Here is an 18,812-nt window from a genome sequence, read left to right as displayed (position 1 = left end):
GTTCCCGGTGAGGGGCCGGCGAACACGGGCAACCAAGGCATGCAAGAGCACCAGGGAGAGGTAATGGGGCGATTCCCGTACCCAAATTGGCCGAAGATCTGGAGGAAGAGGCTTGTCGACGGTGAGGCGATCCTCGGATGTGTCCGGCGAGGAACAGCACGGGGTCGGGGCAATTCCGGCTAGGAAGGCTGAAAGCTCGGCTAGAGCAGGTCGGGGAGCTAGCGGAGGAGGTGAGGGAGCGCTGGAGGGCTGGAATTAGGGCGGGGTGGATCAGCCGTGGAGGAATCCGACGAGGAGCGCGGCAGTTGGCTCGGTGGTCGCGAGGGGGAAGAAGAGGAAATCAAGCGAGGAAAAGTGGTTCGGGTCAAGCTTTATAGGAGTGCACTGCTTCATAGAAGAGAGGGAGAGAGAGAGCAGTCACGGGGCCGGGCTCAGGTCGGCGGGCGGCGCCGGCGTGCCCTTCGAGTGCTTGGCGGTCGCTTGGCACCGGCGGCCCAACGTGGCAGGACGAAGGGAGGCCAGCGGAGGCGGCGCGGGCGGTGGGAGAGGCCGTAAGGCGACACGTGGGCGAGGGGAGGGTGGCGTAGGCCTGCAGCTGCTCGGGAAGCGGCCGGCGGCGGTGGATCACGCGCGCGCGGCAGAGACAGAGGAGATCGGGGACTCGAGGAAGAAGACGAGGACCGGTTTGCAAAATCTCAAAAGTGCAGGGACCCCACTGTAATGCTCTAATAACTTTCAAACTAGTGCTCAATTGGAGATGGGCCCAAAAGCAAAAATGCAGGTTTTTCAAAATGTACAACTTTTCTTTAAGGTACATTCACAGAAGAGCTAAGGATTTGAAGTTAATATAAAACTTAGCAAAGTTTCTAAACTTTGCATAAATCCTATTTAAAAATTGCACTACATTTACATCCCATGTGTAGTTTCACCTACATTTGCGATTTAAACACAAGTTCTTGACTTTTACAAAACAACCCTCATACATTTAAATTCTACCTCCCACTCTCATCCTTTTAACACTTAAGGACCTTTATTAATTTATAACTATTTAAACAACCCTTTTTCCTTAGCATTTAAATTTTAAGCACACTTTTACCACATTTTGCACACAACTTCGTACTAAAATCTAGGGTGTGACAATACTAATTACCTGAGTGTCACACTATACACCGATGGGCGCCATCGCAGAAACAGCTCTACTAGCCCAACAACTACCACCCAACCCTCAGATACAAAGGCTGTAGTATCTGACCCAGCGCGCACTCGTGCAATTCGACGGGCAACATCTAGTGTCTTCCACTCGGAATCTGCCCTCAAGGTCTGAGTGCCATGGCAAAACCGCGCTAATCAGTTGCACCCCTAGAGGAGGCCCCGGGCACCAGAGGAACAACAGCCGCCAGCGCAATAAGGGCCACCTGTCCGCGCGTGGCAATGAGGAATAAGAAGTACAACAATCTACTCGCCAACCTCGCAACAAGCATGGTGCAAGGCCTCAAGGCCAAGCTCCACTCGAGGCCAGCCTTCACATCACCCCCACGGTTGACCTCAGGCAGAAGATCAATGACGGCCATGACGCGCGCCGTGTTATCGAAGCAAGGAGAAGGGACCGTACCGACAAGTACCACGACGACGACGACAACGACCGCTTCCCCGGCTTCACTTCCAACATCACCGACAAATCCTATCCCAAGGAGTTCAAACCAGTCAGAATCCCCAAGTACGACGGCAAGTAGGACCCATGCCAGTGGATCTGATGCTACTCCGTTGCCATCGAGGTTTTAGTGGGATCCAACTCCATCAAAGCTCTCTACTTCCGATAGCTCTGGAATCCGCACCCCTCACTTGGGTTGAAAGCCTCAAGCCAAATTCCATCAACTCCTGGATGAACCTCAAGCGGGCCTTCATTGACAACTTCCAAGGATCCATGATCAGAGCAAGCACTGGCCACGATCTATCCCAGGTGAAGCAAGAGATGAATGAGACCGTAAGGTCCTACACCCGGTGTTACTTCGAGACGCACGCCACCATCACCAACATCACCAATGAGGATGTCATCCGCAGCTTCCAGAATGGGCTCTTCTCAAAGCACACGTACCACGACTTCGGACACAATCGCCCGAATACTGCCATGGAGCTACGTGACATGACGGCACGGTGGGCTGACCAGGAAGACAAGGAGAATGACCACTTCCCCAAGCGCAACAGCGACAAGTAGGGCAATGGCAATAGTCACTTCGACAAGAGCCAGCAGAACCACTTGGGGAACCCCCAAAAGCACAAGCCAGACCAAGAAGTCACCGCTATTGAGCAGAATCTGCGTGGCAAGAAGTCGGGGAACAATGACACAGAATTTGAGAAAGTCTTGCACAAAGAATGCCCGATGCACCCGAAGTTGCAACACACGCTCTTCGAGTGCGTCAGCCTCCACAAGTCACTCAATGCCCCATCCCTCCCTCAAGCAGGACAGAGAAAGGACCAGGAGGATGAGGAGGAGGGTGACAAGTCAGGGGCTCAAGTCTTCCAGGATCTCAAGAACATCATCAACATCATCTTCGGTGGAGACGGCAGATTCCCCTCCAAACGCGCAGAAGCTGACCCTGCGCGGAATCCTCTCTGTAGAGCCGGCCACACAAAAGCCTCTGAGATATAGCGAGGTCCCGATCTCCATCTCTAGGGACGATCAATGGACCAGCTTCTCTGAGCTGGGAAAATTTCCGCTCATTCTAGATCTTGTCATGGCGGGCTCACAGCTGACCCGAGTACTCATCGACGGAGGGAGCGGCCTCAACTTGCTCTTCGCGAGTACTCTGAAGAAGATGGGCCTGTACATCTCCAAGATGCTTACCCCTAGCAGAGCTCTTTTTTACGGCATCATCCCGGGAAGCGTGGCTACATCACTCAGCTCAGTAGTCCTGCTAGTTACCTTTGGGACAAAAGATAACTACTGCACCGAGTATATCAAGTTCGAGGTGGCTGACTTTAACTCATCATATCATGCCATCCTTGGCAGACCGGCACTGGCCAAGTTCATGGTCGTGCCCCACTACATCTATCTGCTACTCAAGATGCCAGGCAAGACAGTTGTACTCACGCTCCATGCCAACCTGAAGAAGTCGTACAACTGCGACCAGGAGGCGATCGAGTATGCCACAACATCACGTTAGCTAGAGCCATCTATAGAAGTACTCGCGGCTGCACAGAAGCTCACCGACTCAGAGATGGAGATCTCTAGCCAGCGGCCTAGCCAGTCGAGGATTAAACCCAACCCTAGTGACATCGGCATCAAGGCCATCCAGGTGCAAGAAGGTGACCCATCCAAGACTGCTTTGATCGGAGGCAGCTTGGGTGACAAATAGGAAAGCGTGCTCGTCAGCTTCCTTAGGGCTAACCAAGACATATTCGCGTGAAAACCAGCAGATATGCTAGCGGTGCCTAGGGAGTTGATCGAGCATTGCCTAAAAGTTGACCCTAAAGCCACTCCAAAGAAGCAACGACTACGACGCTTCGCTCCCGACAAGAGGGAGGCTATCAAGAAGGAGCTAACAAAACTACTCGCAGCAAGTTTTATTAAAGAAGTGTACCACCCCAAGTGGTTAGCTAACCCTGTACTAGTCTTAAAAAAGATTAATAATGAATGGAGAATATGTATGGATTATACTGATCTCAACAAACACTACCCGAAGGACCCCTTCGCACTCCCACGCATCGACTAGGTCATCAACTCTACTGCTGGCTGTGTCCTGCTCTCCTTCCTCGACTACTACTCGGGTAACTATTAGATAGCTCTCAAGGAAGAAGATCAGATCAAAACGACGTGCATCACCGCCTTTGGAGCATACTCATACACTACAATATCATTCGGGTTGAAGAACGTAGGACCCACCTATCAACGGACCATCCAACTGTGTCTTGCGGACCAGCTACATCGCAACTTTGAAGCTTACATAGATGACGTGGTCATCAAGACCAGATCTCACGACGAGTTCATCACTGATCTCGAGGAAGTGCGCCTTTGGCGTGCCACAAGGAAAACTACTCGGTTTCATTATTAGCCACCAAGGAATTGAAGCAAACCCGCAGAAGATCACCGCCATCACAGCCATCGATGCTCCACGGATCATCAAGGATGTCCAGAAGCTCACAGGCTGCATGGCAGCCTTGAACATATTCATCTCCCGACTTGTAGAATAGGGGCTACCCTTCTTCAAATTGCTCAAGCACCATGACAAGTTCCAGTGGACCGAGGAGGCAAAGCAGGCGCTGCAAGATCTCAAGCACCATTTGCAGTCGCCCTCCATCCTGACGGCTCCCCAACCAGGTGAGAATCTGATACTCTACATCACCACGACTACTCACGTCATCAGTACGGCAATTGTGGTGGAACGCCAGGAGGAAGGCCACGCCTTCGGGGTGTAGCGACCAATCTACTTCATCAGCGAAGTCCTTTCTGAATCCAAGGTCCCTTACCTGACAATTCAAAAACTACTATTCAGAAACTACTTTACGGTATACTCATCACCTCTAGGAGGCTTCACCATTATTTTGACGCATACAACATCATAGTGGTCTACGACTTCCCATTGGCAGATATCCTCCACAATCGGGACACCATCGGGCACATCTCCAAGTGGGCAGTGGAGCTGGGAGCCCTCACCCTAGACTTCAAGCCCTGGACGGCCATCAAGTTGCAGGCACTAGTCGATTTCATGGCGGAGTGGCAAGAAAACCAAGTGGAAGCCCCAGCCAACCAGCCAGAGCATTGGGTCATATACTTTGATGGCTCACTGAAGCTTGGTGGCGGTGGTGCGGGAGTACTTTTCATCAGTCCGAGAGGAGAACAACTCATGTACATATTCCAAATATTATTCGAGGTCTCTAACAACGAAGCCGAGTATGAGGCATTATTGCACGGGCTACGCCTGGTAGTCTCTCTAGGCATCAAGCGACTACTCATCTACGTTGACTCCTTACTGGTAGTCCAACAAGTCAACAAGAAGTGGGACGTCAACAAGGACACCATGGACACATACGTTACGGAGATATGCAAGCTCGAGAACAAGTTCTTGGGATTGGAAATCCACCATGTGATTCACGACAACAACGTGGGAGCGGATGTGCTCTCCAAACTGGGTTCTGATCAAGCTAACGTTCCATCGGAAGTTTTCATTCACAAGTTGCATCACCCTTCCATCAAGGCACCAGACTCAAGTTCCATCGCTCAGGGTCCAAACGAACCCGACCGAGAGATCTTGATGATCGAGGTCGACTGGAGGCTGACCTTTATCGACTACATCCAGGAGCACAAACTACACTCCGGCATCGAACCAAAAAGCGCTGAAGCTAATCGCATCTTAAGGCGCAGTAAAGGGAACGTTCTAGCTGAGGGTAACCTGTACAAGCGTGGATCAGCGTCAGACATACTCATGAAGTGTGTTTGCATGGAGGAGCGCAAAGAGATACTCCAAGAGATTCACGAAGGCGTGTGCGGGAACCACGTGGCTTCTCGCACACTAGTCGGCAAGGCTTTTTGAAAGATATCTAGGCCCCTTAGTAGGTTTTGGTGATAGATGACAAAGCACATATATATCTAATCATGTTCGAGCATGTGTGCAGGGGCTAAGAATGATGAAGCAAAGCGTATTACAAAACATGACCCCTCAAAAAGGGATATGAAAAGCGGTGTTTCAAATTTACTTGAAGAATTAGATTTTATTTTGAAATTTAGTATAGGAACGCTGTACTATCAAGAGGGACTTTGATCCACAGGTGTTGATGTGGTAGTTGTGCTCAAGAGAACCTACCACTAAAAACAGCCTTCTTGTGAAATTCCATGTTTTATCTGGACTGTCCAGTTCACAGTCCGGAATGTCCGGACATAGTGATCCGGAGTATCTGGACAAACACCGGGACTCTCCGGGTAACTGTTACCCATCCGAAGTTTCTCTGAGACCGGAGTCTCCGGACCCCTGTGTCCAGAGTATCCGGACATATACCCGGAGTATCCGAGTACCCTTTACCCAACGGCTAGTTTTCTGTGAGAGGGGATATAAATATGCCCCATACCCCTTCTTTCATCTCTCTCTTGCTCATTTGATCCAGAACAAGCTTGCAAGCAAAAGGAGAGCTCTCTCACTTCCCCTCTTTCATTTTTGAGTGATTTTCTTTGGGAATTCGAGTGAGTTGTTGCAAGAGCAAAGATTGGTGTTAGTAAGCTTCCATTCCATCTCTTGAGCACAACACCCTTCTCTAGTGGGTGAATTCAAGTTTATTACTCTTGGAGCTTCAAGCTCCTAGACGGCTAGGTATCGCTTGTGAGTGTTCATGCAAGTTGTGAGCACCACAAGAAGTTTGTAATCTTCATTCCTCTCGGAGGAACACATAGTAAGTAACCTTGGGTTTGAGCGTTGGTCTCACTCTTGGAAGTGGAGCATAGGGGTTCTTGACCACCGTCTCTTGAATCCTTCAACAACAGAGATGTAGCTTGTTTGGGAGTGAACTTCGGGAAACAATTTCTATCTCTCTTTTGTGCTCCTTACTAGTTTTATTAGATATTTGCTTGTGAGACTAACTTTCTAGGGTTTGAGGCCGGTCTACAATTATATTAGTCTCTAGAGCAAGACAACTGGTTAGAAATACTCTTAAGGTACTACTAGCTTGCCTAAATTTACTCGATCTAAATGGCAGCATCAATATCTTGTTAGTGTGTACATTGTTTCATACCCAGACTCTCTGGACAATATTTCCGGAAACTCCGGACACAAAACCCGGATTATCCGAACATATATTGTGACATCCAGGTAATAAGGGATATAGACACTAAACTTTAGTGTGAAAATGGCATGCTTGCTATGTTTTATGTGGATAGTACAAAAGGCTAGGGGTATATCTATAATTTCTATAAAATATAGGTCCTTGATTGTAAATAGGGTGAAGTGGAAGATAGCATTAAAACCTAGAGAAAATTTTATGCTAGGTGTTGAAATTAAGTTATCTTGAGAAAGGAAATGTAAAAGGTAGATTAAATTCTCAGGAAAATAAGCTTTTGAGTAAAAACAGGGACCTAAGTGTAAATAAAACATAAGCCATAGGGTCTTTTGTGCAAAATATTTGATATGTGAGATGACTTTCATTTCTACCAGGGGGCTAATATGTAAGAGTGCTAGTCATCATGACATTTCATGAATATTTGCAGATATATCAAAAATTTGATCAAAACCTCTTTTGGTAAGGACAAGGGTAATTCAAAATTCTACCTCATTAAAATTCAACATGTAATGTTGCAAACTTTGGGTTTTTGAACTTGAGCTCTAAAGCAAGATTGTAGAGCTTGAAAAACTCTACAACTTTCATTCTGGGCTTTTCTTCATTTGATCTTTATATCAGTGAGAATTTTTAGTTTACTAAGAGACCCTTGAACTTCCTGAAATTTCCAAACCAGTCCTTCGGATCTTTCCCTCTCTTCTTCTTCCTCTGAACCCCTTCTGCCCTCTGTTCTTCTGCTCTGCTCCTCTGCTTCCTGTTCTGCTGCCGGCACAAAACTCCTCCCCTGGCCGCCGCTCTGCCATCGACGCCGCCGTTCATCTCCTGATCCCCTCTCCCCACGCGTCACCCTAGCTGTGTCCGCCGCCGTAGCCTTCCTTGCTGTCCGGCCCCGCGCGCGCCACGGTTGCCCCGAATGCCCGTCGGTCGCCACCTCACCGCCGCCGTGGAGAACCCACAAGCAAGCCCCCGGACTTCTATCTCTTGCGCGCACCAGCTTTACACAGGCCTCCACATCCCATTCCTCCGGTTTCCTTGCCAATTCTCGAGCACCCGACCCAAATCCCACCGCCGCCTCTCTTCTCCCCCTCCGGCAACGCTCGGCATTGCCGTGGACAGCCGCCACCGGACATCTCTCGCCCCAATCAATCCCCATGCGAGCTTCCCCGTTCCTCACTCGTGCTCGTCGACCCCCTGTTGCCCTCCAATTGTAGCTGGAGCCCTGTCTCCGACAAGCGCCGCCGTCACTGCCTTCGGCCTCATCATGGACAGCTCAATCCGAGCATCCCCAGGCCACCACGACTCCCTAGCCAGCACCACATCATCACCGTGAAGCTCTACGACCACTTTGTGGAGTCTCTAGTGCCCTGCATCGTTCTCTCGATGCTCGCCGGCATCCATCCTCGCCGCCGCCGCCACTGTCTTCGTCGGTTGCTTCTTATCCGACGCATACACTTCCAATTGTTTGCGTCAACATCTTCCCCACGACCCGCTGAAGCTCTTGCGCTACCCCTCCACCGACGCCGGTCACCGGAACTTCGCCGTCGACAGTGACCCCTCCGCCGCCACCTCGGATTCTCGTCGGGATCCACTCTCCTAACCCCTACAGTCCTCGACACATGGTGCGTTTAAACCGCCGTGAGCTCCTGAGTTTTTCCCCTCCCCTCGGACCTCGCCGCCGGTGACCTCCTCGACGGAACACGGCCGTCCCCTCTCTGCCCCTCTTCTATTTCCGATCAAGGACCTCGGGTTAGAAGAATTGAAAACCCAGGGGGTTTTCTGTAGAACCTGTGACTCAGAGAAACAGTGCTGTTAAGGACCCCTGTGTAAACACTTTTGTTATTCTATGTGATCCATGCAGTTAACTTGTAAAATTGTAGGAAAAATTCCAAAAATTGTCAAACCAATTTTGTTAGAAACTAGATTTTAAACTCTACAACTTCTGTTAAGTAAGTTTGGTTTGAAACTAAATATTTTTGAATCAATTTTAAATCTAAGATAAGGGAGTTTAATATGCATAGCTCCTACATATTGATGTTGTTAATCATGATTTTTGGTATACAATTCATATAGGTCATGCATGATCTGGTGTAGAATTTTCCAACCTAGTCTTGTTTTGTAGCTTGAGTTCTTTTAAATTTGGGCAATTCAATTTGAATTATAATAGGATTAGTTAAGCATGTCTAATAACGCTTAATTAATTAGATCTTTTTGTCATAATCTAATAAGTATGTAATTAATCTATGATTAAACTTTCAAGACTTTATAATTTTATTTACCTAAGGTTTGAATTCAAATTGGGGTTTGAATCTAAACTTAAAATATTTTAATTTCTATTTTCGGTAAATTCAATGCTATAGTCATAAGTTAAATATATATGATAATTCAAGGCTAAAACCATTTTTGTTTCATGAGTTCTTAAATGTTAACTTTTTAAATTGCAACTTTGCTGTGAAATAAAATAAAAGGGTGTGCATTCCTTAATTTTATATCTTCGCATATCATGTAGACCCGACTACTCTCGCCGACGGTGACTACGAGCTGATCGCGGACCAAGCCGGAGAAATTCCTGAAGACCTCGAGAACGCCGTCGAAGGTCTAACTGAAGCTCCGAACCAAAGTTCGGAAAACCTTGACACTTCTGCCCCCAACCCTACGCAAGAAGGCAAGCCCCGGACATAACCCACTATTTTAATTACACTGCAATCTATATCTATTTATATAATTCTATGCATTAAGTTCTTAGGAATTGCTTGAAACCCTAGTTGCATAATTCCAGGAACCGATGTACTGAACGCTAGAACTTGAGTCTGACTAGCTGCTATGCTAATAGGACCGGTAGAAGTCGGGTGATTTCCTGTCACTCGCGCGATATAGGAGTTGTAATGTTTACATTCCTGTTATCACTATAAGGATGATGAACGGGAGTTTTGTGAGGTATCATAGTTGAGATGATACCCCGTCTGTGTTGTTGAACTTGATAAGGTCGCAGTGTGTGGTAGTGTGGGTTAAGCGTTTGAAAGTACTAGCCACATGCCGTGAAGTATGGTAAGCGGTAAGTCTAGTAACCAATCGGCCCGAGGAGTGGACATACCTCCCACCACACGTATTTGCTTCTTCTGGTTACTTGATTCGACGTGTAGGAATACGTGTTGCAAGGGCAACCAGGAGTACGGACATATAGTCGCGCTACAGGCGTACGTCCTGCACTTTGGAAGTGCGTATGGTCCTGCAGTCGCTTGTGGTGGACCTGTCCACGAGTCAGAATGAAAGGCAAACGGTTGCTTCGGAACGACCCTTTGGTGTTCCAAGCGTGGGAGTTAGGTTTATGTGACACCCTAGGTGTCAAATTGTACCATAATAGATTATGAAATGTAATGAATGTATTGAAATGTATAAGGTTGGATGTATTTGTAGAAATAAGACCTTGTGTGCAATTTTATAAGAATATAAGTCCTTTTGTGCAAGATGCATGAGTTACAAAAGTAATCTTCAAAGTTACTAGGGGCCAAATTATAAGAATGCAAGTAATCATGACTTACCTGAAAACTTGCATTTAAGCCCAAGCTATGTGTAAAATATTTAACAAGGACAAAATCTTTATAAAGCTTTAAGTTAGTCCAAAATTTCAAAATAAAGTTGCATAATTCGAGTTTTTTATTTCAAACCCTGAAACAAAGTTGTAGAGCTTGAAAAGTTTTACAACTTTCATTTTGAACACCTTTTCTTTTGAGCACTAGCTTAAAAGTTATCGCTGGTTTACAGACAGGTCCCTGGAACTTCTGAATTTTGCAAATCAGTCCAGTCATCTTCAATCTTCCCTCTGCTCCTCTGTTCTTTGCGCCGCCGCCGCCGTTCCTTGGTTTTCGACCACTGCAGTGCAGCCCCCCTTGCCCCCTCACTCTCATGCGCCGCCACTAGCCTTGCCCGCCGCCTTAGCCCACCTCCGTGGCCCCTTCCTGCACTGCCACGCGCGCGCCACCGGCCGCCTGAGCACCGCCAGTACTGCCACCTCCACGCAGCCGTGGTCATCGGCCTTGCGCCCCTCCCTTACCTCCTCTTTCCTATAAATAGCTGCCCTCGGAACTCCTGAAGCTGGTTCCCCACTCCCTTGCGCCTCTCTCTCGCCGTAGCTCTGCTCCCCCGCACCACCACACCGCCGCCGCTACTGTCACCGCCGGCGACCCCCTTCCCAACCTCCCTAAGCCCGGCCAAGCCTTCAAACGAGTGCGTCCCGGTGCCCTCTCACTCCCCACCCCCTTCCCCTTGCCATCCGAGCTCTCCCTTCGCCGGATTTGAGCCAAGACCGAGCTTGCCCCGGCCGGCCATGGCAGAGGGGTATAACTGCGAGAATTTGGATCGTTGCAGGGGCCTATATGAAAGATTTTGATTCTTTCTCCTTTTCAATGTGCTGAACTTTGAAAGTTCCTAGGAAATCATAGAAAATTCAAAAAAATGTAAAACCAGTTGGACCTGAATCCTTATTTCAAACTCTATCACTCTTGTTTTGTGACCATGTTATGAAAGTATATGATTTGTGCTGTGTTTAAAATAGAAGTAAATGAATGCTTAAATTGGATCATTTGATCTATAGCTCTACTGCAATTGAATTTTGGAACATATGTTGTAGGTGTTATGAGTAGCTTGGTGTAATTTTTGGGGGCCTAGCAAAGTCCTCTAGCCATGATGTTGTGATGTCTTTGTTTTATATAGATTAAAGCTTCTTGATTTAATTCTAAATGCATCTCTGCATGTTTATAGCTAAAAATTTTATCTTAGCCTTATTTAGCATGTGTAGTTCATGGTAAAATTTTGAGAAGAAGGAGTAGGAGTGTAAAGACAGAGAAGTTCAGGGGGTTTTCTGCAAGTTTTAGACTTATAGAAGCAGTGTTGGTTGAGGACCTCTGTGTAAGAATGTTTGTTATTTCATGTGAGTGGTATTGCTGACTTGTGAATTCAATAGAAAATTGTAGGAAATTCCAAAAATTGCAAAACTAGTTTTGTTGGAAACTAGATTTTGAACTCTACAACTTCTATTAAGTAAGTTTGATATGAAACTAAATATTTTCGAATCTATGTTAAATCTAAGATAAGAGAGTGTAATATACATAGTTCCAACATGTTAACTTTGTTGATCATGATTTTTGGTATGCAATCTTTATAGATTAAGTATGAATTGATGTGGAATTTTCAAACCTAATCTTGTTTTGTAATTTAAATTCTTTTAAGTTGATCAATTTAATTGGTTTTATATTACAATTAGCTAGGTATACCCTTTACAGCTTATCTAATTAGATCTCCTGGTCAGAATCTTTAAATATGCAAGTGATCTGTGTTTAAATTTTCAAAACTTTATAACCCTAATTATCCAGGGTACACATTCAATTTTGAATTTAATTTAAACTTGAAATATTTAATTTCTATTCCCAATTAAAACAATGCTATAATCATAAGTTGAATGTAAATGATTCAAAGCTTAGGTTCCTTTTTATACCATGAGTTCTTGAGTGTTAACCTTTTGGATTGCAACTTTACCGTGAATTGAGATGAAAGTGTGTGCATCCATTGCACTCCATCTTGCATATCATGTAGACTCGACCACTCTCGCCGACAAAAGTTACCAGCTAATCCCGGAACCAGAAGGAGGTTGTCCTGAAGACCCCGAGAACTTCGTCAGGGAATTCTCTGAAGGCCCGAACCAAAGTTCGGATGTTATTAACCTGACTAACCCCAGCCCCACCAGTAAAGGCAAGCCCCGGACATAACCCACTATTTTATTTACACTGCAACTCATATCTATTTACATATTTCTATGCATTAAGTTCTCAGGAGTTGCTTGAAACCTTAGTTGCATTCTCCTAGGAACCAATGTGATGGATACTAGCACTTGAGTCCGACTAGCTGCTATGCTAATAGGGCCGGTAGAAGTCGGGTGATTTCCTATCACTCGCGCGATATAGGAGTTGAAATGTTTATATTCCTGCAATCACTATAAGGATGACGGACGGGAAGAATGTAAGGTATCATGGTTGAGGTGATACCCCGTCTGTGTTGTTGAATTTGATAAGGTCGCGGTGTGTGCGGATCAGGGTTAAGCGTTTGAAAGTACTAGCCACATGCCGCGAAATATGGTAAGCGGTAAGCCTAGTAACCAATCGGCCCGAGGAGTGGACATACCTCCCACCACATGTATTTGGTTCTTCTGGTTACTTATGTTTGATGTGTGGGAATACGTGTTGCAAGGGCAACCAGGAATACGGGTTTTGTAGTTGCGCTACAGACGTATGTCCTGCACTTTGGAAGTGCGTATGGTCCTGCAGTCGCTTGTGGTGGATCTGATCCACGAGTCGGAATGAAAGGCAAACGGTTGCTTCGGAATGACCCTTTGGTGTTCCAAGCGTGTGAGTTAGGTTTACCTTGCAAGGTTAAATTCGATTCAGAATCATCCACTTCTCACGATGATTGAGACTGCTTGATCCTTTTATCACACAGAGTAACAAGAGCAACTATATGATGAGTAATACTGATGATTGGTGTAAAGAGCTCTACTTTGCTTGAGTAGCTATAGGAGCTTACCTAGAATAGATAATCAACTAGAACCTGAAAGTTAAAAGTTGAAATTAAGGATCTACTCTTTGTTGCTTTTGAGCTGAAACTAAATCCAGAACCTTTATAAGCCTTCATGAGTCTAGTTACGGGCTAAAGTATACCCAATTCCGGGTAAGCCTTGCTGAGTATTAGTATACTCGGCCTTGCTAGTTATATGTTATGCAGGTAATATCTTGAAGACCCTACTCTTTCCCTGTCATGGCCCTGCGCTCTTCCAGAAGATTGGTCCGAGGAATGGGATCCGTCCTTGGCCAATACTGATGATCTCGAGTGATGTCGTGTCAGGGCTTAGCATGACATCCGTCTTGGCGACGTGTTGTAATCGTCGCGTATGTTTTCCGCTGCCAAAAACCATAGCTTTAACGGTGTGTAATCTTTTCTCTGGATTTGAAACATCGTATTTCTTTTGGAAACTCTTGTAATGTAAGTCTCTGTGATGTAAAATGTGAGGGTGATTGTATCTCTGGACTCACCTTCGTGTGAGGTAACCTTATTTGATCCTGTGTATCGGTGGTTTATCGGGACGTTACCCGACAGGCCAAGGGATTATACCGTTTGAAGCACGTTGGAGCCCTCAGGATTGGACTCGCGTACTTGAGCTGTTATAATTCAGGTTGGTTCTGCCACAGCTGGTATCAGAGCTATAAGGTTACTCTGGAGATACATTTTACCTTAAACATGCTTTCAGTATAAAAGTTTGACCAACAAAATGTTTGGCAAAACTACGTTGGATTCGTTAAGGTTATACTTAGTACGTAAAGCCCTAGGGTGATGTTTAAGGAAAATAGAGGTGGCTGTACTATATATATATAAATCTAACCTCCAGCATTACTTTCTGTCAAAACTTAAATTCATGCACAACTCAACCTTACATTCTGTAACGACATCTTCGACGATGAGGTAAGAAGGTAAGGATCCTCAGCCAACTGAGGGAGCTTGGCCTTCCCGTCGGTGATGCGAACCGAACGCTGTTTCTCAAGCAGTGGCCTACTTGAGATGCTGCCAATGTACCAACTTCGGTTGACTACATTGGGAGTATATAGTTAGGTAAGGGGGTATGAACAGCAACATCCCCGCATTTTGCGGTACCCCCATGAATACGTTGTTTCGATAACGTATGCTAACGTTGTCTGTACGGCGGTAATTGTACAGATGCTGTTTCTATAGTGAGCAGTAATGAATGGGAACGCTTTCGTGACATGCTGGCATGAAAGGTTCATTGGGTATATGTATTGTGGTTTTCTGCAGGTACACTAACCACGAATACGAAACTAGGACGGCTAGGGTTTATCGACTAGTTAATAGTGAGAGACATATGTATAATGCCACCGAAATTAACTACGTAAGTCCGAAGATATTCGGCAGTTATTTTTGGTTGTAAGGTCGAATAGTACGTGCATGCATAATACATTAATCAACAAAATGGGTGTTTAATTTTGTTGCTTTCCTAAGGATAGGTGACATGTTGGTTATTCTTAGCATGGTCTCAATAGGATCTTTTAAGTTGGGTATCTTATGTATCTCTCTGATTTCCAGCCTTTGCTGTTATCAGAATCAGTTGTCTTGTTCCATTTACCTTGTAAATTTTTAGCAGGGTAAATAAATTTCGTCATCCAAATCCTTGTTTCAGATGGTTGGAGCCACACGTGGAACCCCAAAAGGTTTCCGGACAGAACAGATCAGCCGTTCCCAACCACTATCACCACCACTTCCGAATCTAGCCGACGTTCTGGCTCGGCAAACTGAACTTCTTAATCTATTGGTACAAGCACAACAGAATCGGCAATGCCAGCAATCACGAGATCGTGACGAACCTCAAGTGGCAACCTATCAAGACTTCCTCAGTACCCAGCCCCCGTTATTCAGTAAAGCGGAGGAGCCCCTTGATGCTGATGCCTGGCTTCGCACCATTGAATCCAAGTTTACTCTTCTTACGATTCCCTGTGCGGATTCCAACAAGGCTCACTTCGCTGCACAACAATTATGCGGAGCTGCCCGTATTTGGTGGGATAACTATTGTGCCATGCAAGCAGATGAACATGTTATCTCTTGGGAGGAATTCCGTAATGCCTTCAGGGCATATTATATACCTGAAGGGCTAATGGAGCGGAAATTGAATGAGTTCTTGGCACTTACTCAAGGCACCCGCACTGTACTGCAGTATACACAGGCTTTTAATCACCTGTGTCAGTATGCGGGCTATCACGCTGATAATGATGCCAAGAAGCAAGATCGTTTTCATCGAGGTTTGAATACTAAGCTCAAAGAACATCTGAATCTTATCAAGGCGAATACTTTCAGTGAGCTGGGTGACATGGCTTTGACTCAGGAGGATTGCATTACGGCACACCATGCAGAAAAGAAGCAAAGGATCTCCACTGGACCTGCGAGCATTCAACCCCCGCAGTATCAGTTGGTTCTGAATGTATCGCCTAGAGCGCCACAGCAAAATACCCTGATCGGCAGACTGGCTTTCAGGCCGCCTCAACAACAAGGAGAGTGTCAACCTCCTGTACCTCTGCAACAACCACAACAATTTGGCCCACGGCCAAATGTTCCACAAGTCCAACAGAGAAGCAGCACCTATCACGATTTCAATTGCGAAAGTGCGGATCACTTTATCAGAGATTGTCCGCAGCCCAAGAAGCCTAATCAAGGGCGGAGTTCCAGTCAGAATGACCAGAACAAGGGTAAGAGGCCGATGATGCAAGTCTGGCAAGGACAAATTAATTTCACTACCCTTGCAGAACTTCCGGATGGAGCTCCTATTATGTCGGGTACATTCTTTATACACCATAAACCAGTTGTTACATTATTTGATTCTGGAGCAACTCATTGTTTCATCAGTAACAACTGTGGTATCCGAATAGGACTTGATCTCTGTTCTACTAAAGGGTCATATATGATTTCTACCCCTGGAGGAAAGATTACTTCTAACCAAATGGTTAAAAGTGTGCCAATTCAGTTAGGCAGTAAACTAATCAAAACTGATTTAGTATTGCTAAGCCTAGAGGGTATTGATATTATACTTGGGACAAATTGGATGACAGAACATAGAGTACTACTAGACATCTCTTCCCGAGTTATCGAGATTGACTCACCACATCAAGGAGCAACTACCCTCTACCTGCCCCAGTAGGAGTATCTGCACTCTTGCACTTATGCCATCACAGATATCAAGGTAAAAGATATTCCTGTAGTCTGTGAGTACCCCGATGTCTTTCCAGACGATTTGCCTGGAATGCCACCGGACAAAGACATTGAGTTCATTATTGAACTTCAACCTGGCACTGCTCCTATTTCCAAGAGGCCATATCGCATGCCACCAAATGAATTGGCCGAATTAAAAATCCAACTCCAAGATCTTCTGGACAAAGGTTTCATACGCCCAAGTACTTCACCTTGGGGTTGTTCTGCTCTCTTCGTAAAGAAGAAAGACAATAGCCTAAGACTATGTGTCGATTATCGTCCACTCAATGCGGTTACCATCAAAAATAAGTACCCTCTTCCCCGCATTGACATCTTGTTCGATCAGTTAGCTGGAGCTAAGGTCTTTTCCAAGATTGACTTGCGCTCTGGTTATCATCAGATCAAGATTAGGCCTTGTGACATTCCAAAAACGGCCTTCTCAACCAGATATGGACTTTATGAATATCTGGTTATGTCATTTGGGCTTACCAATGCACCGGCATATTTCATGTATCTCATGAATTCAGTCTTTATGCCGGAACTTGACAAATTCGTCGTGGTCTTCATCGATGATATTCTGATATATTCCAAGACTAATGAAGACCATGCTGATCACATACTCATCGTTCTTCAATGACTACGTGATCATCGTCTGTATGCCAAATTCTCAAAATGTGAATTTTGGCTAGATAGTGTGAAATTTTTGGGACACACTATCACTAGTAAAGGCATATCGGTTGACCCAACCAAAGTCCAGGAAGTTATGGATTGGAAGCCTCCAACTTCGGTCCATCAAATACGGAGTTTCCTCGGATTGGCGGGATACTATCGCCGATTCATTCCAGATTTCTCCAAGATAGCTAAACCTATGACTGAACTACTTAAGAAAGAAGTTAAGTTCCACTGGGGTGATAAGTGTGATAAAGCATTCCACACTTTGAGAAGACTTCTAACAACGGCCCCAGTGCTAGCTCAGCCAGATAATACTCAGCCTTTTGATGTCTACTGTGATGCTTCTGGAACTGGCCTTGGTTGTGTTCTTATGCAAAACAACCGGGTCATCGCGTATGCATCCCGAGCACTTCGGAGCCATGAACAAAATTATCCAACTCATGATCTTGAATTGACAGCTGTTATTCATGCTCTCAAGATCTGGAGACATCATCTTATGGGTGCTAAGATGTAACATCTACACTGACCATAAGAGCCTCAAGTATATTTTTACCCAAGCTGACCTAAATATGAGGCAAAGGCGTTGGTTAGAACTGATTAAAGACTACGATCTTGAGGTACACTACCATCCTGGCAAGGCCAATGTGGTTGCGGATGCCCTTAGCCGCAAGGCACATTGTCACTGTTTATCCATAGCAACCTTCAGAGACACTCTCTGCAATCAGATGAGGAAGCTCAATCTAGAAATCATTCCTCAAGGTAGTCTGAATCTGCTATCCATTGAGTCTACTCTACAAGATAGAATCATCATGTCACAACTACATGATGAGGGTATCAAAATTATCAAATCAAAGCTATCCCTGGGAGAAGACAAATATAAGTGTTTTCACACTGATCATCAAGGAGTCCTATGGTTCAACAATCGTATTGTTGTACCTAAAGACCATCCACTGCGTAGACAAATCCTTGATGAAGCCCATCTATCCAAATTCTCTATTCATCCTGGTAGCACCAAAATGTATCAAGATCTATGACAGAATTTTTGGTGGACCAGAATGAAGAGAGAGATTGCTAAATATGTATCTGAGTGTGATACGTGCCAGAGAGTCAAAGCCAATCATCTCAAGGCATCTGGTACGCTTCAGCCATTACCCATTCCGTCATGGAAATGGGAAGACATTAGTATGGATTTTATTGTTAGTCTTCCTAACACCTCCCAAAAGCATGATTCCATATGGGTAATCATTGATAGACTCACAAAAATGGCTCACTTTATTCCCGTACATACTACTTACTCCGCCAAGAAATATGCTGAAGTCTATCTGGATCAAATTGTTCGGTTGCATGGTGTCCCTAAGACTATTATTTCTGATCGGGGGGCACAATTTGTTGCACGCTTCTGGGAACAACTACAGTCTGCTCTTGGATCCAAACTGATTCGAAGCTCTGCATATCATCCTCAGACGGATGGACAGACTGAGCGAGTCAACCAAATTCTTGAAGACATGCTCCAAGCTTGTATTATTCACTATGGTACAAGCTGGGACAAATGTCTTGCTTTGGCTGAATTCTCTTACAACAAC

The sequence above is a fragment of the Panicum hallii genome, chromosome 2, assembly GCF_002211085.1.
Source record: "Panicum hallii strain FIL2 chromosome 2, PHallii_v3.1, whole genome shotgun sequence".
Taxonomy (NCBI): domain Eukaryota; kingdom Viridiplantae; phylum Streptophyta; class Magnoliopsida; order Poales; family Poaceae; genus Panicum; species Panicum hallii.
The sequence above is the reverse complement of the archived record's forward strand: the minus strand, read 5'-3'. Positions refer to the sequence as shown.